Below are 15573 nucleotides of genomic sequence, written 5' to 3' on the forward strand. Positions count from 1 at the left end.
CACAATCCTCCACGACCAATTCTCTGCAGCATAACGCAAAGCAGACAAACACACGGCGAACGAGTGCAAGACACAGCTCCAGTAGTCTAAAGCCCACATCCCAGCAAAGCTGGACTGGAACCAGTGACACCCTCAAAAAACTGCAAATGTGTTCAAAACCCGCCAAATGTCTCCTAAGCAGGCGGACAACTTCCAGACCAGCTGAGTCTTGGAAATCTATGCACAATGGGACCGCTGAGGGACCAGGGCTGGCTCCGACGAGTGGGCGGTGGGAGTCATGTTACCGAGACCCCGTCTGGGAAGGCATCCCAGAGGTTCTCGGAAGAATTTTAGGAACATCGGGCCCCAACGTGCGAGTATGAGAAAGAAAAAGATGGAGGCATGGGACTTGAGGGGAGACATCTGTCGCCTATTAGAAGGGAGGGCTCGGCCTCGTTTCACCGCTGAGAATTAGGTATGTGTAGATGGGGGTCATGTTGTAAACGCGGCGAAAACTTCCCACACCTCCACCCACCCTCAGACAAGCCAACGTCATCTTATCCAAGCTAGTCAGCCGACGCAGGAAGGGGGAGGGACTTGGCGCGGTCCACATTCAGGGGTCATTTTGCAGATGCATCCTCCAAGCTGAGCGAAACGTAGACACACAAGGATGCAGGGGGGGGGGGGGGGGGGGGGAGGAGATGGCAAAGAGGAAGGGAGGATCTGTAATCTATCAATCAGGCACACGTCCAAACGACTGGGTGTCAACAGAGCCGTGCTGATGTTATTAGCCCGGAGGAGCCTCGCTGCGAACATGCTGCGCTGATTCAATTCTGCTGAAGCTGCCGTTTCAGACACAACCGTAAAATCACATTTGAGAGGATTGTGTAAAAAAAAAAACAAAAAAAAAAAACAAGCAGGGCCCAGAGCTTTCAGACCAGATCAATAATTCATAGTTTGCTTCCCTTGCTGGCTCAAATCAGCTTTCCAATAGGAGCAAATCAAGCAACAGCTCAATCAATGCGGTTCTGGCTTGCCAGGACGCGGCGTGCTGTTAGTCGCATTAATAGCTTGACTCTGACAGAACGTTTCTCTTATTTCAGGCTAGGAGAAGAAAAGTAATCTATTTTTTGTTTGTTTCTCGCATGCGGCCCCAAAATAAATACATCCAATTGGTGCAGATCAACTCCAGCCAATCACAGCTTCGGCCTCCTCGCTGCTCATCTGCTCCCGGGCAGTGAACCCTTATTCTGGACCCGATACTCATGTCATCCATCAATCTTCTTTTCATGCCTGCGTGTGTGTGTGTGTGTGTGTGTGTGGTCTGCTGTTTCAGCACTGGCCATGCCGGTCCTCGTACATCAGCTGCGTGACGGCGTTGAAGTGAGGCTTTGTGACATACGAGGCCACTTTACCTTCTCGGAGCAGGAAAGACAGGAGGAAAAGGAGGGCTGGATGCAAAGTGATGATGTTCTGCACGCACAGCTGCTTCTGCCTCTGCGTTCCAACATGCGGGCCGGACCTCAAACAGGAGAGGACAAGTTCCTCGACTGTATTTTGATGAGTGTTGAGGAACCAGAGTCCGTTGTTGGATACTTGGAGCAGTTGGCATGGCGACAGTTCTGCTGGTTCTAATGTGATCTGAGATCTGCCCACCGCGGCCCATTCTACACCGACTCAGGCCACTCTGCATTGATTCTGCATCGTCTTTCAAACTGTCTCTGCCTGCTATCTCAGCTGTCAAATCCGAACGGAAATGTAATTCAGACGCAATCTACTCGCACAAAGGAAGCATATTTTCCGACAATATTTCCACGTTGCATGCGAGCGTGATCGTAATCAGGCGGGGTGGAAGCTCAAGAGGCAATTTTATGGCCGCATTCAAAGTCTGTAAAAGTCAAAGGGGGGGGGGGGGGGGGGGGGGGGGGTAATGACAGGCTGAGATAGAGGACAGCGTCACGATGACGGCTCGATGACGGAACAGGTCCTGGACTCTCCAGGAAGTGGTCTATAGAAGCCTGTACAGCCACACATTAGAGCTGATGAATAGGCAGGGCACATGTTCCGCCAGACATCGTCTGCGTGTTTTAAGCTCAACCACAACCCACAGTAAGCATTCCTAAACGTGCTGATCTTTAGCGGCTGTACCGTTCACCATGCTAGACGTCTTAGATGAGCCGAGGCTACGGGAAAGGTTTAGTTCTGCAGGCTAAACGGTACAGGACAAAGTTACATTTTGATTTTTGACTTGTTAGCGATGCAAATTCATTGTTATCATATTTGTTATTATTCAATCTGGAGAGGAAACTGATTTCTGTATAAAATCCTTGCTGGTACTCTTGAGTGAGAAGAGGATCACCTAAATAACCATAAAATTAATGAAATGAAGGAGAATCTCTGTGGATCTCATGATAATTCATTAAAAGCACTGAATCCATGCGATCCACAAATTAGGTTGTATCTGACGCAGCCTCATTCTTAAAAATTTCAAAATTGAAGAGTGTAAACTCTTCATTTATTCTGAGAGGAAAAACCGGCCAGTGAAGCCAAATTAGCTTTTAGCATCCACGCTCTGAACTGCAAAAAGTCTTTGATGCAGGGAAGTTTTGCAATTTCTGTAAAGTTTTCATGTAAAACATTTTTTTTTAAATATTATTTTACTCAATAAAAAGGCATTGTAGTAAAGGAAGCATTGCTGCACTGTTTACTGTATGTATGCATTCAAATGGCGGTAAAAGTCACCACACGTTTGAAGCAATTGGGCGTTTCATCCAGTATATCACCACTGAATCTCTCACTGGTTTAACTGGGCGATGACCTGAGGTGTCCTTAAATACCTAATTATTAGTTGCAGATTATTTGATGCACTTTAAAGTTTCATTTGAAACTTTAAAGTTTCATTTGAAACTTTAAAGTTGTTGTTAGGTGGATCGTGAAGATAAAGCCGACAGCGCAGCTAGCAAAAATAAGATATTTTTAATATGATGAGAAAAAAAAAAACTAATTCTTACTGATGTTTAATCGTATTTCATGCCGTTTTAAACAGGAAGTAATTTCAGACTGAATAAACGAATGTACTGGGAATCAAAAAAAAAAAAACATCATGTTGGTCCAAAAACAATTTCCTTGAAAGCTATGAAGCATCGGTGTAAATGGGTTTGAACAACGCCTGGGTCCCCAAATACTGCTGAAATGTAGATTAATGTCAAAGACTGCATCAGATTCTTCCCAATCTACAGTTGGGGGAAACATTTAATTTGCCATATAATAATAATAATAATAATAATAATAATAATTAGCTAAATGACTTCAAGCAAAGGTATGAGTGAGGCTGCTGCTAATCTTTTGAGTTTTGGGCTGTTAAGAGCAGGAATAGTAAAGTCACATCAAACCCAGAGAGCTGCTAATTACAGTTTCCCATCCACAGCGTGTCTGTGTGTGTGTGTGTGTGTGTGTGCTGATACTGGCTGACAGCTTGCCTCTCCCCTGCTGCGCTCCTGCTCTTGTCCTGCTTTAATGGGCTGACAGTGAGAAGCTGTGATGGAAATCTCAATGACACACCCGCTGTTAAAAACATCACATCTGAGAAGAACCGGAATCCAAACAAACCGGATCTCAGAACCAACACTGCACCAAAAGAACTTTCCTAGTGGAACCACAAAGGTGACAAATAAGCAGCAGCGCATCACAGAGTCAGACCCGGTCGACTGACGTGAACCTTCAGAGGGAGAAATGACACAACAACAAACACGCAGGATGTGTCGAGCTCCTCCGAGAGCTCCGTTGCCTCAAGTGCCTTTGAAGCTCCTACGTGGCACCAACACATGGTGCAGACTATGTTGCATAATGATGGATGACTCAAATATCCCATGCATGCTTTTAATCACATCCTCCAGCAATCATCATCGTCATCATCATCATCATCGCTGCAGCAATATGAAATGGCGTTCCATCATGATGTCGATTCCCAGATGGAAGAAGCATCTGCGGGTTTGGATCGGATGTCGCTCTCTGCAGCAGTGTAATGTCAGATCCCCTGCACACGGCGCCACGTTGGGATTCTTCTTTCATTTGTTATGCAACGGTGCACAGACGCACTCATGTGTGCACGTCTAAACGCGCACGTCTACGTGCCGTTTCCAGCTGCGACCGTCTAATGAGCAAATTAAGACGCATGAACTACATTCTGAACGCATCTTTAATGTCTCGGCGTCCTCAGATGTACTCCGGCTGCGCCTGCGCCTGCGCCTCCGGCTGGCGTTCCAGTTCCGACTCCACGAGAAGATGAATGGAGATGACAGGAGGATGGCTTAATAGAAAAAAGATGCCAAAGAGGAGCAGAGAAAAGGAGCGCTGCATACGCCATCACAGCACATTCAGCGTGACACTGTACATCTTATATGTACTGTATATCTGCTCCTGCAGGGATTATTTATGGTCCCTGGTTTTTTCCAGTCCAACCACTAACTAATCCTACTTTGAACTGGGAGCATAAACATGATACGCTTTCACCCTCACATTTTCTTTAATCCCCTCAGCCACAAATATCAAGAGGGAAGGAGGGAAGGAGAGCTCAGAGGAGCAAACTCATTCTCTGAAACAGCTGGATGGAGATAACAGAGCTCTCTCTCTCTCTCTCTCTCTCCCTCTCTCGCTCTCTCTCTCTCTCTCTCTCACAGACACACACACACACACAAGTCTGTGTGTAAAAACAGCTGAGGTTCAGAAAACTGAAAAAAAACTGGTTGGAAAACTAAATCGCAGCACTCAATTATGGATAAATTACAGTTTACGCATGACGTAATCTCAACTCTGAGTAACTGATCGATCACGCAGATTGGTCACGCACACCAAACGCAGCTTTCTTTGTTGGTGTTTAAGGAACGCATCAGAAACAGCCGCTGACTTCGCTTCACCAGCTGATGAAGACAACGCGGGATGCGCCTTTCCGACCAACGCGCCGCGTCATTCTCTCACCTCGAGCCAGATGTTCCGGACAGACGCTCGTATTTCCTGCAGCTTTAAAGTATCCGTCACGAAACTTTTTCTGAAAACAGCAACCAACCAACAAACATGTCCTCTCCTTTCCGGTGTTTTCTTCTTCTTCTTCCCGTTGTCACCGTTTTGCTGCTTCTCCCAAACACGTCCGAGCGTCGGGCGGCTCGGGAGACCCGCGGTGTGTGTGTTCGGTTTACGCACCGGCAGAGCCCGGACGGCTCCTCTGCGAGGCGGGCTGACTCTGCTCCGGATTGAGGACCGTGAAGCGATGGCACGGGGGGGGGGGGGGGGGCTGCAACCATCTGTTTAAAATTGATGCTGAGGAACATCCCATGTGGTCCCTCTGGGGCCCCATACATTAGACCCCCCCCCCCCCCCCCCTTCTGCAACTGTTGAATATTCTGAGTTTATGCCATATATTTCCTTTCTATTTGTTTTCCAAGTTAATTTAATTAAAAGTTAAAGATATTTTAAAGTTATTTCTCACATTTATTTTTACACTTTCAATATTGTGAAACTTTCTCAGGCTGAAGTTGGGATCCCTCGGAGGGTCCCGACCCTAATCAGAAACAATGTGTACTCCATGTTGGGCTCATTTCTGGCTTTTCAATGCACAGGTATTGGCGTCCCTTCATTTACATGCAGCAACGCCGTCGTTTTACACAGTCCAAACAAGAAAATGTTCCGATAAGAATATTTTAACAGAAATTAAAGGACTTGTGATCAATGAATAAAGTGTGACATGCAAACCAGGATCGCCAGCTGTTTGCAGGAGACTTCCTCATCGGCTCTGTCCCGCCTTTAAGTCCCAGGTTGAAAGATTTCCCGCCCACCGGCCTCCTGTTCACCCCGGAAACGCAATATGGGATCTTCAACCACAATAAACGGGCACACCTGTCTGATGCATCCATGAAAAGCAGAGCTGAATGGCTGGATGAATTACACAATTGCAAGAGGAATGCAAGGATCAATTTGCTCAAGAGCTTAATGCAGGCGTGTCGGAAAGAGCTAATTAAAAGGGAGATATTTGTGCAATGGAGAATTACATTTTTATCACATGTGTGGTAACAATTATCTGCACTCTTACATAACACCATTATATAAAACCAGAAACACCTGCCGCTTGAATCTGGAGACATTTATGTCGTCGTAATTAACAATCATTGCGTAGCTGTTTATCTGACCCCACGGCCCCCGACAGCACCTCCTCATCTCAGGAAGGTACAGCGGGCCTTCCTGCCTGAGGAGAAGACTGTTCAGGGCCTCGCCTTCACTGCTGAACTCCTCCTGCCCTCCCCTCCTATACTGGTGCACAATGCTAAGGATGAAACAGCTCTCTGTGCTCCCTATTTCTTCTCCTGCTCATTTGTACCTCCTGATTGTAGACCTCCTTTGCTCTTTATCGACTCCCTAATCCCACTTCATCTAATAATCTTCATCTGCAGTTGTTTCACTCATGTATTGGCTTCACACTCGGACTCTGCCCTTGCCGGTCACAGCTCTTTCCTCCTTTAAATCTTCTCCACGGTTCATTCTGGGTTTTGGCAGCCCGCAACACTGATATGATTTCACAGACACAGCTTCCTCCCCGTTTCGGTTCTGTCGTTGCTCAGCTCCTCTCATCTCTTTGCCGTCAGCGTTGGTGGCGTAAAGAAGCACGAGGGCTCGGCTTCTGTCGAATGCAGTGAATGCTGCTGCAGCCTGGGCTGAGGGAGCTCATAAGCCACTCAATGAAGACGATTACTGGATCCCTCTCTTCTGCACATGCTCATTAGCAGCACGGCAGCGCACGCAACGACAATAACCACATGGATAATTTATTCATTTGCCAGCCTCACTTTGATCTTCCCTTTAAGTGCTTATCCACTTTTATACATTCTAATTATTGTTCCATATACTCAACCGTGTGTTGTTGCTTTGGCTCTGCAGATGAACCCTGAACCAACCAAATTCAGCAAAGAGAATATTAATATGAACAAAGTGCAGATTTTAAACCATTGCATGCTTTAAGAATGACAGTATGAACTGTTCTAAACACAGACATCAGATTTTTCTTCCCTAATTAAGGGACGTTTCTGATATTTTTGTTTTCCCGTCTTTACAATGTCTGTCCTCATGTGCTGAGGCAAAGTTGCTCACTGGCAACTGATGTTAGAAATCAAATTAAAAGCATTATTTTGTAAGAAAACCAATCTCTTTTCATTAATAATTTGCTCGCATGTAATTTTATTTTGTTCTAAACGCCATCAGTAGATTTCTTGGAAAGGAACTTTAAGGTCTTCTATAGTTTGGTGATGCATTTCTTCTAGTTCACAGACTGCAAGTGACGTAAACCAACATCATTTCAAGTGTAGCTTTAATTTTAATATAAATATATCAGATCTAAGACAAAAACATAGTCTAATGAGGTTTTATAGGTTTAGTCAACGTTTTCACTTTGAATCAACACATGAACCTTCTATTCTGCATTTATACTGTATATATTAAAGAGGTGTCCTTCACCCCTTTGCAATGTAAATGTATTCACAGAAGATTTCCAGGCCAACAGATTACAGCTAACTGCCTCCAGCAGCTAATGCTACCTCAGCCTCTCTAGAATGAGCCCCCCCCCCCCGCGCGCCCCCCCAAGCAGCTCATTTCTCACTGAGCTGAGAATGGGATGCCAAGAGCAATCCTCCTTTGATTATTTAAACAGCCACTTCAAAGGGAGCAATTATAATCCTGCATTATTGATCTGGGAGACGCAGTGAGTAAATGTCACAGTAACAAGAAAGGAAACTGCCCTGGACATATTTGGACATAAAGAATTTAAGCCCAGCAAAGTCCTTATAAGTTTGATTTCCTCACAAGACATCAGAGGTTATATATCGAGTAGAATTGCATTTACACAATTCAGCATTTACAACCACAAACACAAACGTACACAAACAGACACCACGTGCATGCATGGATGGCCAGAAGCTCTCGATGGCTGCAGCATACTTAGGAATGCATCGTGCATTAAGACAATGGATTCCTTTTATTTCTTATTGTGCGATAAGCTAGCCGATGGAACTAAAACATGGGTTTAACAGAGCAGCTATGGAGATGCTGGAGTTGGCTGGGGTGATGCGAACAGTGCGACGGTCTCCAGAGACAAGGTAGGGGCTGGCGAGCACACAAAGAGACATTCATTAATAGTGTCATCCTGGCTAATGTTTCAGTATGTCTGAGCTGGAGTTGTTTGCCAGTGCAGGGTCCTTGGACTGTGAGTCATGCATGGTGTCTTTGTTTGATTCAGAACAAGGATGTGTGTGTGTGTGTTTTTTTTGTTTTTCTTTATTGACAAAGCAGGGAGACAGTGAGGCGTCAGGCTCAAGCCCCTCCAGGAAGACGTGGACTCATGAGATTGTGATTCATCCCTGAGCCAAAGAAGAAAACAGAAACGTAACTTTTAACTTCTTAATCTGACCAACGTCAACCTTTCTGCATCTTCAGCGGGGTTCATTGTAGGACTAACGGAAAAGACTCTTAGATTTGAGGAAGAAAAAGCAGCATCGGAGACAGAAGAGGTTCTTAATGTAAGTGGTTGAAAGAATACCAAAGGATGACAGAGGAGAAGAGGAATGCAAGTCCACTGCACTAACATGGGGAAACAAGGCCAGTCTGGGGCGCGTCTGTTTGTAGTGTCTCTAAGCCTTGCTCTCCATCCGTCCCCTTCCTCCTGACCCCCTCTGCTGCATCGGCCTCTGAGTCTCTGTTTCTTTCGTGTTTTCTTTCCATCCACAGAGGTCTCTCTGTAAGACTACATCATTTCACTAGGAGCGCGTGAAGAACAAACTCTTGCTGATACTGGTTCAGCCCTCAGTTTTTAAATACACACAAAAAAACAAATTCAAACTTAAATCAGCCATAATGAGGACGGAGTGAAAGGTCTCTCTGCTGTTTAGACAATCAGAGCTGCAGCAAGCCCTGAGGACTTCCCAACCTGCACCTCCAGCAGTCCAGACTCTCATCCAGGTCATGGTAATCCTTGGAGATTGAGTCTGAAGCAACTGGACTTTTGCTTTAAGGTTTGAAGACCTTCCAGAGGCTTCTTTGATGCTTCATTTCCTTCAGATTCGGCCTTCGGGGACATTCAGTGACAGCCGGAAAGTGAGGATGATCTAATGTCATGCCTCCCCATGAATCTTGTGATGAAGTTCATATTCTTTTGCAAACTCGTGCAGTAAATGGATCTGAATGCTAGCGTGATGCTAGCGCCCATGTGTGTATCAATGGTGCCTCCACAACAAACTCAACGTGAATTTCCTTCTGATATTCCTTAATTACATTACACTGCAGTGCTTTGGTATCCGTGCCATTCTGAGCGAGGGGGGGGGGGTTACATTACTGTGCTGCATGTGTGTGTGTGTGTAGGTGTGTGTCTAACTGGGTCAAAGCCCTCTCTCGCCTCCCAGATAGTCCACTATGAGATAAACACAAACAGATGATCTTTAATCCGGGATTGGAACTGGATCCTCGAACTCAGTTAAACACAAGTACACACACACACACACACACAAGTACACACACACACAGAATCAGTTGTCCTGAAGATGTTTTTACTGCATCATCGTTCAGAAGTTATCTTTATGGACCCTGCATTGAATTGACCACACGCTCTCATGACGCTATACGTCATCTCCGGGCGACACGTGCTTGTGTTTATGTTCGCTTCCTCAGACAAACAAGCCGAGCGTACTTAAAGTAATATTTGCATTAACGTGGCAGGAAGGCTGGTCCGGTGTCCGGTGAGTCTTCCTCCTGCCCTTATCCAGTAAAATAATGTGACTCAGACCTGACCAGGAACATGTCCCCTTAATACACACACACACACACACACACACACTATAACTGCTACATCAACCTCTAAAGAAGACTGACACTGAAAGACACAGACACGTGTTCTTGTCACTGAAGCCTGAAATGGCCTTTCCGTCCTGCTGTTGATTGTGTTTCACACTCAGTGAAACAGGAGCTGGAACCCCGTGGCAGATTCCGTGTGTGCGCGTGTGCGTGTGTGTGTGTGTGTGTGTGTGTGCGTGTGTATCAAGTCTTATTCATTTGTGCAACACCAGCCATTCTCAAAAGAGATTTGATATTCTGCCTGTGAGATTGAATTAATGCAGGGAGAAGGCGTTCTGCTCGACAGAAGAACGTTCCAGTCAGTTAACCCGCCACCGATCTGTCTTCTTCTCCTGTTAGCAGGGACAGCACCGAGTCCAGTTGCTGCACATCACTGCAAATGAGGTTAAACGTAAACACAAATCCATTTCTCTGCAACGCTGTTTTCTCACTAACAACGTTCTCTCTGCTGTCAAAATAAAAGAATAATGCACAAGGAAAATTTGGAAAATTTGGAAAGCAGAATTAGAATTTTCTGCAGGTGGTTCTGTAGATGGTTCGCTGTGATATGAGTGAGCAAAACAACAAGCTATGCATTACATAGCTTTCTTTTTACATCTATTTACAGCTCATGAAAAAAATAGAGTCTCTTTAAAATGTCTTTCATTTCTCAAACTGTCCAAAGACAGTCATCTGTTTCATGTTAATGAGTTTCTACTCATTGGTCTGCATGTCTGTTTTATTTGGCCATATGCAGTCTGAAACAGGAACAGGAATTCACACAATCAGACGAAACAAAAATGATTCTGATCTGCCAATAACCTGAATTTTCACTGTGTAGAAAAACTCAAAAAATCTTTAGCTGTCAGTTCAGGTCTAAATAAAACATCACTTATTGAAGCAGCTGGACCTTAAGCTTGCATCACAATCCACTCTCCATCAAACACACAGGTGTAATCCTGGGCTTCCGGCCTGGATCTCATCCAGCCAGGTGGGAAGCAACGAGAAAAACCTCATGCATGCCATCTGGAGACCATTTAGATATAAATAATAAACAAATAAATATTGTGAGATATGTAAAAACGAAATAAATAAATACAACTTATTTATGCATTTATGCATTTATTCTGAGGAATGTTTTGCGAGGATATTTCCAGCGCAGACTGTTTGTGATCTCTAGCGGTTATCAGCAGAATTACATTATAGTAAGACAAACACTAGGTGGCGCCACAGAGGAGGGAATGACACGTGTCAGGGTAAAGATCAGACTACAAACAGAAAACCAATGCGTTGCCATGGGCAACACACACACAAGATCACTAATAATGAAGGCACATATTATAAACATGCCGCTTGAACATGTATCACAGTTCTCTGTTTCATTTTAAAAACAGAAACCAGAAGACAAACATCAGGGGACAGCAGAAACATATCCTCTGGACGAGAGGGTGTTTACACACTGTCAATATGTCAGAAGTCCAAAGGTCAAAGATCAGACATTCTGTCTCTGCCTGTCCATGAAATCGTGTCCGAGCCAGCGGGTCTTTCTGAAAACCTCTCTGCATCTACGACGGGCTCGCAAACACGAGAGCAGTTCTTCTCCTCAATGGCACCGACTGAACAAACACCGCGGGGCATCTTGAAAAGCTTTGGAAAAACGATTGATTATATTTGCTGCTGAGATAAAACAAGCCATGCTGTTTCAAAATGCGTTTCCTTATTCGGGGCTCGTTTTAGTCCCCTTTTGATGACTGAACGGGGTTCCATGACAGAGCTTTTAAAACTCCCCAAGTTTTACCGCAGGCGTCAGTCAGCCTTGTCTGCATTTGACAGGCACGTGTCTGTGTGTGGAAACTGACAGACCAGTAAGCCCGGTTGGACCGAGTGGAGGAAGTAGATAAAGGACTGCTTGTCATATGAGCGAGGCTGATATGACAAGCAGAGATGCGTGGCTTTTCTGGTCTCAAACCGGTCTGGGTGGAGGCGGAGGCGGAGGAACTGTTTACTGTCTTGCTTGCAAGGATCACAACAGTGTCTGTTTGTTTTGGGGGAAGAACAGTGCAGGGTGACACTTCATCAGCTGACTGACTTCCTTAATGGTGACAACCCAGAAAGGCATCTCAGAAGGGAAACATTATGAGCTCAATACACAATGGCTGCACACAGAAAAACTGTGTATTCTGAGCACAGTGTTTTCACTAAGTTTGACTGAAGACTGAATTTTACTTGTCTGTACTATATATATATTTGTTTTCTTTTTTTAGTCCACATGGAAAGGCTTAAAGATTACTCACTTGTCCCGGCACCATTAGCTGCGCTTGTCCTCTTAATTCCTCTGGTGTGTCAAAAACTCTTAAAGCTACCATATCTCTGTCTGTCTGAGATTTCTAACATCATGAGCGCAGCAAAGATTATAATAATAAATGCAGAGTCTTGCAACGGTGGGATGGAAGCTTTGCTCAGTGGATGCAGGAACAGAAAAGGGAAAACACAAACATTTAGAGGTAAAAATGCAGACGCTGGATCTTCAAAGTAAGCGCAGCATTTCTCTTTTATTTACTGCACTGTAACAATAACTGGGTAATCTAAAAGCTATTTGTCGCCAATCTGGGTTATTTTATTGTTATTTTGCATCAATTGAGTAATTTAATATTGGTTTTATTGTTATTTGTATTGTTAAATTTGTATTGTTAAGTGTGGATGATTTATGCACTAAGGACTTTCAACGGAAACAAGACCGCAAGGGCTTTTTTGAAATGCTCCTCTTAGACAGGATGTTTGAGTGTACTTGTACTGTAATACATGCTACTGTGTGACTGTACTTGTACTCTAACATTCTATCTAATAAATATATTCATCATCGTCATCACGCTTACTTTGTTTTCTGATTTCTTCCTCGTGACGTTTTCTACCTCTGTGACATTTATGAAGGCCACGCTCTTATCCGGGCGCGTCTCTTGTTGGTGCAGTTTGGCGACTCTTCAAGACGCACAAGAGCAACGCTGCTCACATCGATAATAGAGGAAGAAAAAGAACAGTGGAGACTATCAATCACACCATTGTTATCTCTCCACCTCGGTTCACTCTCTACTCTGTCTGACTGAAGGCTGCCTTGATATTTGATTGATAAATGCAAACTAAGAGTTATTTGTGTTTTATATCCGTCTCTAAAAGCCTTTTTTTTTATCTGTCTCTCCTGGGATGGTAATTTTTTATTTGCCACCTGGAAGCACGAGAAATGAAAAAGCTCAGTTGGAATCGTCTTTTATCCGAGATGTTATTTCCATGCCAGGAATATAACGCTTTTAATTTCAGATTACGTCCCTCAACAGGTCGTTTCTACCAGATACAGGGTTTCCCAAAAGGAGACTGCCAGAAAACTTGCATTCGTTGCCTCTGAATAATTTATAGAAGACAACACACAAAAGCCTGAAAGCATTTTGACTTGTGATCTTTGTGCTGTTAATTCAGTTGTGTTTCAGCAATGTGTCACCGAGTTCCATCAAAATAGTGTATTTTTATTTACATGAAGTGAGAATATTCCAATATGCCACTCAAGCGGTGGAAAAAAAAAAGAGCTTCATGTTTATCCCGTTCACCACGTGAACAACAAACAGACTGTTCCCAACATGGCGACTTACACGCGACACATACCTGGCCCTTGTGCAAGTTGCCCTTCGGCTGGATTTGTGTGCGTGTCCTATTTGGGTGCTTTTTGTCATGCTGTCAGCAATGTATTATAACAACAAGAGCTATTGTCTGAAAATTAGGTGTTGCCCTCTCATCAATGTTTACGAGGGAAATCTGAAGGATCAGATCAAAAAGAGAAAAACAGCTGCATCAGCTGAGGGAACATTTTCTTTTGTAATGCCTTCGCAGGACAAAGACATGCACTAAATATGCGGGTTTTGGCGACCACACTTCAGCAACAGCGCTGGTGCGTCCTGCACTTGGCCTCTTCTCACTGGCCTGTGAGAGGTGAGCCGCAAAGAAATATCACAAACGATGAAAACAGGTTGAAGTACAAAGTTTTATTTCAACTCATTGCGACTGAAATGTGAAACAATCCACTGGCATGTTATTTCTCTGTTAGGTTAGCAAAGGAATATTGTGTGCACAAAGCGTGGTCTAACATGCAAATAGAGATCCAAACTGAAACGCGACCTTACAGTGACAGAGAAGTTTGATGACTAGGTTAGCAAATAACAAGTTAATACAAGTAATTCATATTAAATTGGTGCATTAGGAGGTTATAAATATTGAATCTGTGGCGTCGGCCTTTGCATGCTTTTGGCTACCATGCTGCTATTTATCACATTTTGTGCAACACAGCCAACTTGACACAATCCTCTTCGACAGAATGGTGTGTCACAAGTTGCATTTAACATTCACAACAACTTCCAAAACACAATGTGCAAAATTACAAAATAAATATGCCTCTCTTTTCTTTTTTTCTTTCACATCTTCATGTTTTGGTAATGAAATTAACTCATGAAACTCATTTCCAACGTCAACCTTGGCACCTCCCATTAATATTAGAAGCTATCCTTGCTGTTACCTCGACATAAGGAAAAAAACACAGCAGTGTAGAAAAATACTTCATGCAGCAAGCGTTAGAAGGTCACTACATGTCGAGTTTGAGTCAAACAGAACCAAGGACACGCTCTGCACACAAAGAGCCGCTGTGTGAAGAACAATCGTTGCTTAGTAAGACACTGCAGACAACAGTTTTCATTCCAGCTGAGTGGAAGCAAAGCTGCGGGTGCAGAGACTCGTACTGTAGTCTTGATCCAGCCTATCCTTCTCTTCTGGCTCAGCCGTCCACTAATGATGGCGAGTTTTATTCCACTGCTCATTAAAAGAACATCTTTGCAGCCGGCCCTGCCATCTGACGCCGGCATCCCCGGGCATTAAATTAAGAGGAATTCAAACCAACCTGTCCTCATCTGACCTGAAAGCCATGAGAGGGACAGATGGGAATAAAATATTCGGGCATACTTCAAGTGCCAGCAATATGCCTCCACTCCAGATCACTTTCAGCCGTTTTGCAGCATCCTTCCCTGACTGTGTGGCGTTCGCCGATTTTAAACTTTTCTTTTTGTTGCCTGGATGTTCAGTGGAAACATCATAAACAAAATCCCCGTCTTATACTTAAAATCCGATTTTGAATGTGCAAAGTGCAGCTCTGCACTTCTCCTTCCACGTCATGCTCCCCCAATCCGGGCATGACCCTTCATGTGACCCGAGTAGCACGCACAATATCTCACATGCTGACACCACAGGTTTGTTAGGATTCTATCAAATGAGGCCTTATGCAGACAGGACCTTCTCTTGAGGCGCACGGATTCTACTTTCTGTGCATTCTATTATTCGGTGAGTTCTATTTGCATAAAATGAAAAAAAATAAAAGCAGTCCCATCTGAACGCGAGAAGAAGAGATAATTGGGAGCTTGAGCGTTTCCTTCTGCAAATCTCTCGGGAGATTTCCAGTTCTTCTCTGCCTCCTTACGCGATAAGGTCAGGCCCGTCGTGAGACGAGCGTTTAATTAACGCTGCTCTCCGACAGGAACACAACAGACGGAGACAGCAAGGAGACACCGAGTGAGGAAAAGAAACAATCTGATATTAAATCATAATGAAAAAAATAGTCCACAGCTAAAAGTCTGGTAAAAAAATATGCAACTGCTATTTTCACAAAGGCATAACTGCAAAATAACGCGAGACCCTGAG

This window comes from Brachionichthys hirsutus, chromosome 7, assembly GCF_040956055.1.
Source record: "Brachionichthys hirsutus isolate HB-005 chromosome 7, CSIRO-AGI_Bhir_v1, whole genome shotgun sequence".
NCBI classification, from domain to species: domain Eukaryota; kingdom Metazoa; phylum Chordata; class Actinopteri; order Lophiiformes; family Brachionichthyidae; genus Brachionichthys; species Brachionichthys hirsutus.